This window comes from Ranitomeya imitator, chromosome 1 (genome assembly GCF_032444005.1).
Source record: "Ranitomeya imitator isolate aRanImi1 chromosome 1, aRanImi1.pri, whole genome shotgun sequence".
Classification (NCBI taxonomy): Eukaryota; Metazoa; Chordata; class Amphibia; order Anura; family Dendrobatidae; genus Ranitomeya; species Ranitomeya imitator.
In genome coordinates this window covers 769,189,417-769,202,251 of record NC_091282.1, presented here as the reverse complement: position 1 = coordinate 769,202,251, position 12,835 = coordinate 769,189,417, and the positions used below count along the sequence as shown (strand labels likewise).

General features: G+C 49.3%; 1 protein-coding gene across 1 annotated transcript in view; it reads right to left on the bottom strand.

Annotated features, from left to right (window-relative positions):
• Positions 1-12,835, bottom strand: part of STON2 (stonin 2) — a 189,844-nt gene that overhangs the window by 109,625 nt on the left and 67,384 nt on the right. The window lies entirely within an intron of this gene.

The window sequence follows — 12,835 nt, the reverse complement described above, 5'->3', positions numbered from 1 at the left end:
ATCTCTCAATGATGTCCTCCTCACAGGTCCTAATCTGACAACCTAGTAGGAGTGTTGATGAGGTTCAGGAAAGAGCCCATTGCCATCACCGCCGACATTGAACAGATGTTCCACTGTTTCATAGTCAGAGGACCACAGGAATTTCCTCAGGCTCCTGTGGTACAAGGACAATGACCCCAGCAAAGAGATGGTGGAGTATCGCATGTGGGTGCACGTATTCGGGAACAGCCCTTCACCCGCAGTGGCAACATATGGCCTGCGGAGAACCGCACAAGGAGAGTCCGAGTATGGAACAGACGCCAGAGACTTTGTAGAGAAAGACTTCTACGTAGATGATTGACTAAAATCTCTACCCACCGAAGAAGCGGCAACCGACCTACTTAAAAGGACCCAACATACGCCCTTTGCGTCAAGTGACCATGCACCTGGATTCAAGGACATAGACCTAGGACCAGACCGTCTGCCTGTGCAGAGAAGCTTAGGCCTGAGGTGGAACCTGTCAGCTGACACCTTCGGTTTCCAAATCAACTGTGCAGACAAACCATTCACTAAACGTGGTGTCCTGTCAGTGGTAAATAGCCTGTATGACCCACTGGGGTTCGTGGCACCAATTACAATACAAGGTAAATCCCTTCTGAGACAGCTTTCCAAAACTGTCAAGGACTGGGATGCCCCACTACCTCCTGATAAGGAATCGAAATGGGAAACCTACGGGTCCCGTAGAAGCGTTTGGATCAGCGCGAAACGGCCGTTGTCGTTCCCTGCTCACCTCCCCTCCATCTGCACTCCCTCGGGCCGTGAAGCTGTTATTTTTCATGTCTTAATAAAGTACTGGACCACACGAAGCTGGGTGAGTGCTGCCGCATATTTTTCTTCATTTTCATGAATATATATATATATTATAGTTTTTGTTTGTCATTGTTTACTTTATTTGTTTGTCGTTATTGTTTTGTTTGGTGACCAGACCAGAAGGTGTAAGGAGTTATTATTCTGTATATATAATGTGTGTGAGGAGAGACTGAGCGGCTGGACCAGTGTTCATTATAGTGATTATTTTCTGGCTGACATTCTTGTTATGTTTCTGTTATTATTATTATGTTTTTCATTTTTATATTAAAAGATCTACAGGATGTAACTTCGGATCAGTACTGTAAAGGACGTACACAGTGACTGCCCCAGCAGAATAGTGAGTGCAGCTCCGGAGTATACAAGATATGTCACGATCAGTAAAATATGTACACAGTGAGAAAAACATGCATGTGTGTCTTTTTTATATAGTGTATGTAAACTTCTGGCTTCAGGTGTACTTTACATTTCAGTATGTAGCTCAGGATCAGTAATTTAATGTATGTACACAGTGACTTTACCAGCAGAATAGTGAGTGAAGCTCTGGAGTATAATACAGGATGTAACTCAGGATCAGTAATGTAATGTATGTACACAGTGACTGCACCAGCAGAATAGTGAGTGAAGCTCTGGAATATAATACAGGATGTACCTCAGGATCAGTACAGGATGAATAATGTAATGTATACACACAGTGACTCTTCCAGCAGAATAGTGAGTGCAGCTCTTGAGTATAATGCAGGACCAGTAATGTATGTAAACAGTGACAACACCAGCACAATAGTGAGTACAGCTCTGCAGTATAATACAGGATGTAACTCAGTAAAGGAATGTATGTACACAGTGCACCAACAGAATAATGAGTACAGCTATGCAGTATAATAAAGGAGGTAACTTATGTTCAGTAATGTATGTACACAGTGACTGCACCAGCAGAATGAGTGCAGCTCTGGGGTATAATACAGGATGTAACTCAGAATCAGTACAGGATAAGTAATGTAAGTACACAGTGACTGCAATTATAGGGGAGTGGTAATGTAAAGTATGCAAGAAGAAACGATAAATATCTTTGTACCATGTTAGCCAGTAGAAAAATATTACGATTTGAGAGTCCTCAGTGGTTGATACCTTTTAATGACTAACTGAAAAGATGGTAATAATTTGTAAAGTCTCTTCATCAGGCAATTACTAATACAAAGTCTGAAGAATCACATATTGCAATAGATAAGACAAGTGATGTGAAGCAGAACTATCATTATGGGAGAGGGATAAACAGTTGTGGCTGTAAATATTGGAACAGTTCCTAGATGAGGAGTATGAAACCTTTATTGTCCTCTGATTGGTGGTTCTGTGTTAAATGAAAAAAAAGTGGTTTGGTACAGGAGCGCCCCCAAGGGCTAGGGGGTACTCTGTACCGGGTCCTTCGGTTCTCAAGGGGGATGTCACGGTGGCTGACCCAGTCCGTGGCCCTCTGGAGGTCCGGTGTAAAAGGGAAAGGTCTTTAAAGGGATATGTTCGTGACGCCACCTGTGGTATTTGGTCAGGGTGACCAACGCTGCTTTGAGGGGTCCGCTGGGGTGATGTTATGGCAGCTAGATGGTATACCTTCCCACAGGTGGAGTATATCCCCAGGGCTTCCCAGTGTGTAGATGGTGGATGGTGAATGGAGTAAGGCGCAGTGAAGAACGAGGACACAAGGTTGCAATCTCTTTACCTTTACTGAAGACTTCAGCATCCACAGTCCAGAGCACCAGATCACAGGGTAGGCAGAGTCCGGCCGGTTTGGAGGCAAATCCAGAGTCCCCTTATCCAGGTGGAAATCAGTAGCCTTTCTCTAGCGCCTGGGTGTTGTAGTACCTTATTGCTGAGCCTCTCATAAGGTCCTCACAACTGTTGTAGATGTTCTAGGTGTTATGTCTCTCTCTGTCCCCCGGATGGATAGTACAAACCCGTATGACCGGTGGCCTGAGGCTTTTTACAGGGACTATATCATGCCCCGGCCTCTCTTGGGTGCCACCTTGTCTCCTGGGTATAGGGCGGATCAGTAACTTGCAATTAGCTGTCCTGCTGGCCTCTGGAGCAAGGCATAAAGGACTGTTGCTCATTCGGTGTTCCAGCTACCGGATCCTGCACCTCAGAAGGAGGCAGCCTGTGCAGGGCAGAACTCCTTATGGTTTCCATTCCTTTTGCTATGACTTTTTTCTCACTCTCTACAATACAGTTCTCTGTTCTTGTCCTTTCTTAGGAACTGCCACACGTGGGGCAGGTGCAGCTCCGTGTCCTTCTGTCTAGGCCTCTAACAGGATCCCACCCCTGTCAGGGACCAACTACCTGAGCGGAGCTCAGCTAGCAACTGCCTTAGCGAAGCTCAGCCAGCATCTCTCTAACTTTCTATCCAGACCACCAGTTTTACCTAATTGTGAAGAGTGCCCTAATAAATAGGAGCATAGCTCCCTCTGGTGGACTGGAGTGTGAAATGTGTTGTATGCTTGTGGTACCTGGTAAAGAGATCTCCTTTATTGCCTCCAAACATAACATCACTCTCCCCCAGAGGAGAATGGTATTACTACAACCAGGACCCTGGGGCGCTGCAGTACAGTCTTAGCCAGTAGAAAAAAAAGATATAGAGTGTTCTCGGTGAGAGAACCAAAATAGGAATCTTGTGTTATTGAACGGCAATTTCAAATCACAGAAACATCGCAGGGAGTGGGAATACAAATTCATTACCATCTTTGATTTTGTTCACACAGGACTCAATTTTTCAGGAGAATTTATAGCCCACTACCAAATCTGAGCAATTTCCTCCAAAAACAATGAAGGCACCACCAGCCCTTTGATCCCACATGCATATGGGGTCCATGAAACTTTCACACCACTTATCTAATCTTACCTTATTAAGGATTCTCTATTTAAGCTCAGTATTTGTTTATTTAAATGTCCATGTATCACACCATGCCAATGCGCTTTATTGTATATAATTGGGTTTCCTCAAATATCTTGTTTTATCAGCCTGAAGAGACTAAAGGTACCTTCACACATAACGATATCGTTAAGGATATCAATGCAACGTCACGCTTTTTGTGACGTAGCAACGATCCCGTTAACGATCTCGTTATGTGTGACAGCGACCAACGATCAGGCCCCTGCTGGGAGATCGTTGGTCGCTGGGGAATGATCAGGACCTTTTTTTGGTTGCTGATCACCCGCTGTCATCGCTGGATCGGCGTGTGTGACGCCGATCCAGCGATGTGTTCACTTGTAACCATGGTAAATATCGGGTTACTAAGCGCAGGGCCGCGCTTAGTAACCCGATATTTACCCTGGTTACCATTGTAAAAGTTAAAAAAAAAAAAAAAAAAACAGTACATACTCACATTCTGATGTCTGTCACGTCCCCCGGCGTCCACAGGGTTAAAACTGCTTTCGGCAGGGGCGCTGCTAATGCACGCGCTCTGGCCGAGAGCTTCCCTGCACTGACTGTCAGTGCCAGCCATAAAGCAGAGCACAGCGGTGATGTCACCGCTGTTACTGCCGGCGCTGACAGTCAGTGCAGGGAGATCTCAGCCGGAGCGCGTGCATTAGCAGTTTTAACCCTGTGGACGCCGGGGGACGTGACAGACATCGGAATGTGAGTATGTACTTTTTTTTTTTTTACTTTTACAATGGTAACCAGGGTAAATATCGGGTTACTAAGCGCGGCCCTGCGCTTAGTAACCCGATGTTTACCCTGGTTACCTGGGTGCTGCAGGGGGACTTCTGCATTGTTGAAGACAGTTTCAACGATGCAGAAGACTTTCCCCTGATCGTTGGTCGCTGAAGAGAGCTGTCTGTGTGACAGCTCCCCAGCGACCACACGACTTACCAACGATCACGGCCAGGTCGTATCGCTGGTCGTGATCGTTGGTAAATCGTTTAGTGTAACGGTACCTTTAGCAGTCTCGAAAGCTTGCTTTGTAACATCATTCACTATATTTTGTTAGCCATTAAAAAGGTATCACACCCACAAGATTCCTACTTTGGTTTTGTGTTGTGATGCTCCACATAGTTTGAGAAGCAAATTCCTTAGTTGATGTAGAAAGACATAAATCCATGTGACACATTCATTCCTGCACTGAGTTTGTCAAAGGTTGTCATAAGTTTGTACTTCCAGACCCTTCTCTCTGAGATTTGAAGTTACCTTTTAATACAAGTAATTTCAGGTCCATGGTGCTGTGATCAAGGATACAAAAATATATGGCCACAGGTAAATCTATTCTTTTTTTCTCCTATTGTGTGGTGATGAGAATTTATCCTTTTTTAAAGGGAACTGTCACCCCAAAAATCGAAAATGAGCTGCGGCCACCGGCATCCGGGGCTTAGCTACAGCATTCTGTAATCCTGGAGATAAGCCCCCAATGTAACCTGAAAGAGAAGAAAAACTGGTTATATTATACTCACGCAGGGGCGGTCCCAATGCGGTCCGGGTCCAATGGGCGATGCGGTCCGGCGCCTCCTATCTTCTTACGATGACGTCCTCTTGTCTTTACGTCGCAGCTCCGGCGCAGACGTACTTTGTCTGCCCTGTTGAGGGCAGAGCAAAGTACTGCAGTGCACAGGCACCGGAAAAGGTCAGAGAGGCCCAGCGTCTGCGCACTGCAGTACTTTGCTCTGCCCTCAGAATGCTGTAGATAAGTTCCTGATGCCGGTGGCCGCAGGTCATCTTCGATTTTTGGGGTGACAGGTTCCCTTTAAGCATTTGCCCTGTCTCCCCTATATACAGACCCCCAGTTGGACATTTAGTACAATTAATTAAGTACGCCACATTAGATGTGATGCAGCTGAAAGTACCTCGGATCTTGTAGTCCTGATCTTTGTCTTATCCGTGGTCATAGATGGACAGGTTTTACATTTTTTCTGGTTGCAAGGAAAGATTCCTGTAGCTGTTGGAGAGGACAGGGAGCTTCTGACAATTATGCTGCTTAGATGTTGGGGCTGCCTAAAACACAGTAGTAGGGGGTCTGGAAACATGGATTGTAGTTGGGCATCTTTTTGTAGCAAAGGTTGTAATTTCTGTGCAGCTCCCCTTAGCACTTCCAGATTTGCACTGTAGGTGACTACTAGAGGCACCCGGTTATTTTCCTATTTAGCTTTGTAATGTAGGAGATGATTGCTTGATACTCTGGTGGCTCTTGTAATCTGGTTTTCCATTGTTCTTGGATGATAGCCCTGATTCACAAAGTTCTTTCTGAGGCGATCAAGGCGTTTGTCTCTGTCCAAGGGGTTGGAACATATCCAATTGTATCTGATGGCTTAGCTGTAGACAATAGAGCTTTTGATGTGTTTTGGAAGGAAACTGTCCCATTTAAGGTACGTTGGATAGTCGATTGGCATCTAATACAGGAATTTCTCTATTTCAATGTTCTGTAGCTTAATGATGGAGTCCAGAAAGTTAATTTCAGTGCTGGAGTAGTTGAGTGTTAAGTTGATAGTGGGATGAAATGCATTAAACTGTTCATGGAACGTCTTTAGTTGTTGCTCAGACTCCATCCAGATGATTCAAATATCATCAATGTAACAGTAGTAGGCCTGATGGGACATTAGAACAAAAAGCTTTCAAGCTTGGCCATGAAAAGATTTGCATACTGTGTGGAGCCATTTTACTTCCCATTGCTGTACCAGTCTCCTGTAGATATATCTTGTTATCAAATTCAAAGTAATTGTGGGCGAGGATGAATTTTGTAAGTTTCACCACCGAATCAACATCAATTTGTGTATTTCTCATGAAGACTTTGCAGGCATTTAATCCATTCTACAGTGGGATATAAGATAGTTGCAGCTACAACTGTTTATCCCTCTCCCATAATGATAGTTTTGCTTCACGTTACTTTGTCTTAATTATTGCATTATTCCTGTGTCCGGTTGTGCATAAATATGTGATGCTTCAGACTTTGTATTAGTCTATGCCTGATGAAGAAACCGGAGTAGTCTCCAAAGCTGCTATTTGTTGCCATCTTTTCAGTTATCCATTGGGGACTCTCAATTTTAGTATGCAAGCAGTAACTGTTTTTGGAGATTCCTTCTTGTACACTGTATGTTGGTTTTCTGGGTGCTCAAGGATTCACACACAGTGACAGCTCCAGTTACAGAAACTGTAAGGCTGGCTGTACTGACTAATTCCCTGTCTTTCTCTCTGGGCAGATGATGTTGTGGAAATAATGATCCAGTCTGTCTGATTTTGGACTGCGGACATTTTGTTGTCAGCACTCCTGTATGTGGAGGACTCTGGCGCAGTGGCGTAGGAAGGGGGGGGCGGTCCGCCCCGGGCGGCACAATGCTGGGGGCGGCCGGCGCTGCAGGAGAAGAAGATAAAAAAAAAAAAAAAAAGACGCCCCTTTAAATCTTCGGGCGGCGCCGTCCGCCGCCACGACCAGGGCCAGCTCCCCCCACCCCCGGGTCCCGCCCCCGCCCCCCGCTCTAATACTCACCTCTCCTGGTTCCTGCGGCTTCAGCGTCCTCTGACTCTGCGACGTCTCAGGGCAGAGGGCGCGATGACGTCACTACTGTGCGCGCCGCTCTGCCTCTCTGTCCTGAGCGTCGCAGAGCCGGAGAGACGCTGACTGCACCGGACCTGCGCTGGGAACGGGAGAGGTGAGGATTTTACTTTTTTTTTTTTTTTCTTTATGTCTGACGGGCTGGGGCAGTACTGGAGACCATGGGGCAGAATGCTGGACACACTGGGGCAATACAGGAGACCATGGGGCAGATTGCTGGACATACTGGGGCAATACAGGAGACCATGGGGCAGATTGCTGGACACACTGGGGCAATACAGGAGACCATGGGGCAGATTGCTGGACACACTGGGGCAATACAGGAGACTATGGGGCAGATTGCTGGACACACTGGGGCAATACTGGAGACCATGGGGCAGAATGCTGGACACACTGGGGCAATACAGGAGACTATGGGGCAGATTGCTGGACACACTGGGGCAATACAGGAGACCATGGGGCAGTTTGCTGGACACACTGGGGCAATACAGGAGACTATGGGGCAGATTGCTGGACACACTGGGGCAATACTGGAGACCATGGGGCAGAATGCTGGACACACTGGGGCAATACAGGAGACTATGGGGCAGATTGCTGGACACACTGGGGCAATACAGGAGACTATGGGGCAGATTGCTGGACACACTGGGGCAATACTGGAGACCATGGGGCAGAATGCTGGACACACTGGGGCAATACTGGAGACCATGGGGCAGAATGCTGGACACACTGGGGCAATACTGGAGACCATGGGGCAGAATGCTGGACACACTGGGGCAATACTGGAGACCATGGGGCAGAATGCTGGACACACTGGGGCAGTACAGGAGACTATGGGGCAGAATGCTGGACACACTGAATACTGGAGACCATGGGGCAGATCTCAGGACACATTGAGGCAATGCTGGAGACCCTGGGGCAGACTTCTGGACATACTGGGGCAATACTGGAGACCATGGGGCAGATTGCTGGACACACCGGGGCAATACTGGAGACCATGGGGCAGAATGCTGGACACACTGGGGCAATACAGGAGACCATGGGGCAGATTGCTGGACACACTGGGGCAATACTGGAGACCCTGGGGCAGATTGCTGGACACACTGGGGCAATACTGGAGACCCTGGGGCAGATTTCTGGACACATTGAGGCAATGCTGGAGACCCTGGGGCAGACTTCTGGACACACTGGGGCAATGCTGGACACTGGGGCAGATTGCTGGACACACTGGGGGTAATATACTGGACACACTGGGGCAATGCTGGACACTGGGGGTAATATGCTGGACACACTGGGGCAGACTGCTGGACACACTGGGGAAAGGCTGGACACTGGGGCAGATTGCTGGACACACTGAGGGCAGATTGCTGGACACACTGGGGGTAATATGCTGGACATACTGGGGCAGATTGCTGGACACACTGGGGGTAATATGCTGGACACACTGGGGCAGATTGCTGGACAACATGGGGGTAATATGCTGGACACACTGGGGCAGATTGCTGGACAACATGGGGGTAATATGCTGGACACACTGGGGGCAGGACTTGAGGCATGGGCAGAATGTAGATACGGGGCATGATTGGAGACACGGGGCAGGATTGGATCATGGGGCAGGACGGATACGATGGAGGCTGGTGGGGCAGGATGGGGAGATCATATGGGGTAGAATGGATACTCATGAGGGCAGGATACAACATATGGCTGGAGCCAGGAATGAGATAAACGGGGCCAGGGTGGGGAATATTATTACCATAGGGGATAATTAAGGGATATTGTTACTGCAGTGATTTATTTTATTTTTTGAGTATACTGTTTTAAATGGGGGGGCGGTCCTGTTACTGTGCAGAGTGACACTATATCACCTTTTTTTCTTCATGTGGTGTAATGTAGAAGTTGTGAAAAATTAAGTAATGTGTTCTGCAAGCGGAGCTTGAGATAACTGTGTTATTTCCTGCAGAAACGAGTCCTGGCTGGAAGGAATGATGGCGGTCTGTGCTGGATGAAAGATGAAGGACTTCACCTAGAGACGTCACTGGTGAGTCAGTGTTACCTATACACTGTATACTATATAGAGGTCCTGTGTATAATGTCACCAGTGATCTCTGTATTACCTCTACACAGACACTGCATACTAAGTACAGATCTCCTGTGAATACTGGCACTTATGGTGATAGTATTGTGGTTTTTTTTTTATTACTGATCAGTATTGTAGTATTCAGTCACTATGTGGTGGTAATATGTGGTCTGGAAATGGTGCGGTGGTATTTGTCCCTTGTATGTAGTATTATTCGGTCACTATGTGGCCTGGTCATGGTGTGGTGGTATTAAGTCACAGGTGTGGCATGTGGGGGTGACACCATTAGGCCCAGTTTAAGTTCTACAAAACAGGAAAACCATTTTTGGTAACCTTTGTGTGTATTGAGCTGGGGGGGGGGGGCGCCAAACTCGGGTACAGCCCCGGGCGGCAAAAGCTCTAGCTACGCCTCTGCTCTGGCGGGAGTTGCAAAACCAACGACCAGCAGAACTGTTCCTCAGCCTACAGCTGTGTGTTGTGTGGAGCCTCCTGCTCTCTGCTAAATTCAGCTTTGATGTCACACAGAATCAGTGACCGCACAACTTACCCGCCGGGATCCTGGGACCACACAAAATGCTCAAAATGCTTACCTGGGAGCAGCCTCATGGTGTCCAGTCGCCCTGTCCGGTGTCTGGGGTATGACTGACATTACACGGGTCTGCACACTAATAATGGAGCCTCCTCCCTCAGAATAAACCAGCCCCTGACCCCCACCCCACTCACTGGTCTGTAATGATTCACTCTGCAGGGGGCAAATCCCACAACCAACCCACAGACCCCCCTCCGTACTCACACCTGTCCCTGCATACCCCTCCCCCACCAGACGCTCCACACAAGTACACAGTGACACGGCACATGACTCAGCTCTCCCGACACACACAGGGCACGTGACTCTGTTCCCTCCGACACACAGGGCACGTGACCCAGCTCCCGACACACAGGGCACGTGACCCAGCTCCCGACACACACACAGGGCACGTGACCCAGCTCCCGACACACACACACAGGGCACGTGACCCAGCTCCCGACACACACACACAGGGCACGTGACCCAGCTCCCGACACACACACAGGGCACGTGACCCAGCTCCCGACACACACACAGGGCACGTGACCCAGCTCCCGACACACACACAGGGCACGTGACCCAGCTCCCGACACACACACAGGGCACGTGACCCAGCTCCCGACACACACACAGGGCACGTGACCCAGCTCCCGACACACACACAGGGCACGTGACCCAGCTCCCGACACACACACAGGGCACGTGACCCAGCTCCCGACACACACACAGGGCACGTGACCCAGCTCCCGACACACACACAGGGCACGTGACCCAGCTCCCGACACACACACAGGGCACGTGACCCAGCTCCCGACACACACACAGGGCACGTGACCCAGCTCCCGACACACACACAGGGCACGTGACCCAGCTCCCGACACACACACAGGGCACGTGACCCAGCTCCCGACACACACACAGGGCACGTGACCCAGCTCCCGACACACACACAGGGCACGTGACCCAGCTCCCGACACACACACAGGGCACGTGATTCGGCTTCCCCGACACACAGGTCACATGACCCGGCGTCCCACTTCCTTCTACACAATAAAATGCTGGGATCTCATCTGTATTCCCTTCATTAACCAAATACAAAGCGGAAAAATGCGGAGTGCCAGAATCCACAATGCTCCGCAGCATGGGATGCAGCAAGATCCAGGCCAGTACCTCCTGTTCCCAATGTCTGTTACATCACATCATGTGTCTGGGGGTTCCACACCATGTGTCTGGGGGTGTCTCCAGAGCCCCATCCACCTTGCAGCAGTCCCTGATTCTCGGGATCCCTCCTGACACCTCAGTGCGAGTGAGACAATCAGGAGACAGCAGTGGATGCCACGCTGACACAGAAGCCTATGTGGCTGACAACAGGGAATAACAGCCAATAAAGAGCAGATGCGCTGCAGCTGGGGAATGGTGTGCACAGACCACTGCTCATGGCAACTGGAAACGTTCTGCAGCTTCTTTATAAACTTTAGGATTGTTCCCAGGTCCTGGAGGTGTCACAGGTTTGCTGTCATTTCTGGAGATCTCAGCACAAACCTCAGTGATGTGTGAACAGGCCCCAACTGTTACCCTCTGTGGCTGCACACTTAAGGTACCGTCACACTAGACGATATCGCTAGCGATCCGTGACGTTGCAGCGTCCTCGCTAGCGATATCGTCCAGTGTGACAGGCAGCAGCGATCAGGCCCCTGCTGTGATATCGCTGGTCGGGGAAGAAAGTCCAGAACTTTATTTTGTCGCTGGATCTCCCGCTGACATCGCTGAATCGGCGTGTGTGACGCCGATTCAGCGATGTCTTCGCTGGTAACCAGGGTAAACATCGGGTTACTAAGCGCAGGGCCGCGCTTAGTAACCCAATGTTTACCCTGGTTACCATCGTTAAAGTAAAAAAAACAACCACTACATACTTACCTACCGCTGTCTGTCCCCGGCGCTGTGCTTCTCTGCTCTGGCTGTGAGCACAGCGGCCGGAAAGCAGAGCGGTGACGTCACCGCTCTGCTTTCCGGCTGCCCGGCGCTCACAGCCAGTGCAGGAGGAGTGCAGAGAAGCACAGCGCCGGGGACAGACAGCGGTAGGTAAGTATGTAGTGTTTTTTTTTTTTACTTTAACGATGGTAACCAGGGTAAACATCGGGTTACTAAGCGCGGCCCTGCGCTTAGTAACCCGATGTTTACCCTGGTTACCGGGGACCTTGGGATCGTTGGTCGCTGGAGAGCTGTCTGTGTGACAGCTCTCCAGCGACCAAACAGCGACGCTGCAGCGATCCGGATCGTTGTCGGTATCGCTGCAGCGTCGCTTAGTGTGACGGTACCTTAACACCTCAGAGCCGAGGTTGTAGTGTATCGGTGCACAAAACATTGTCAGCTGCTCACATCTCTCCCCCTTCACAAGTCAGTAAGGTGTGCAGCTGAAGCCCACCATTTATACAGGTTGTAGCCTGGGGAATACACTGCAAATGTCAGGTGCTGGTAGAGGATATACGAGCAGAAATGGCGGCATTACATGGAGAACCCATCCCAGAGGCATCGTCCAGGTGGGTGCTCGAGCAGGCTGTGCGTGGGGGTCCGATACCTGTGCTGCTGTGGGAGTGTAACGGGGCAGCCTGAACAAGGACCTCCATGGACATGATGCTAATAAAAGAATAAAAAGCAGCAGGATGCTGGGAAAGCTGGGTGGCAATCTGTAACCAGGTCCCCAGCCAGTGATACACCCCGTACTGCCATCATACCATGCTAAGCAGAAGAAAAAAAAAAAAAAAGGAAGAAGCCAGCACTGCTTATGGTCAGAACGCAATAAATGAAGTGCAA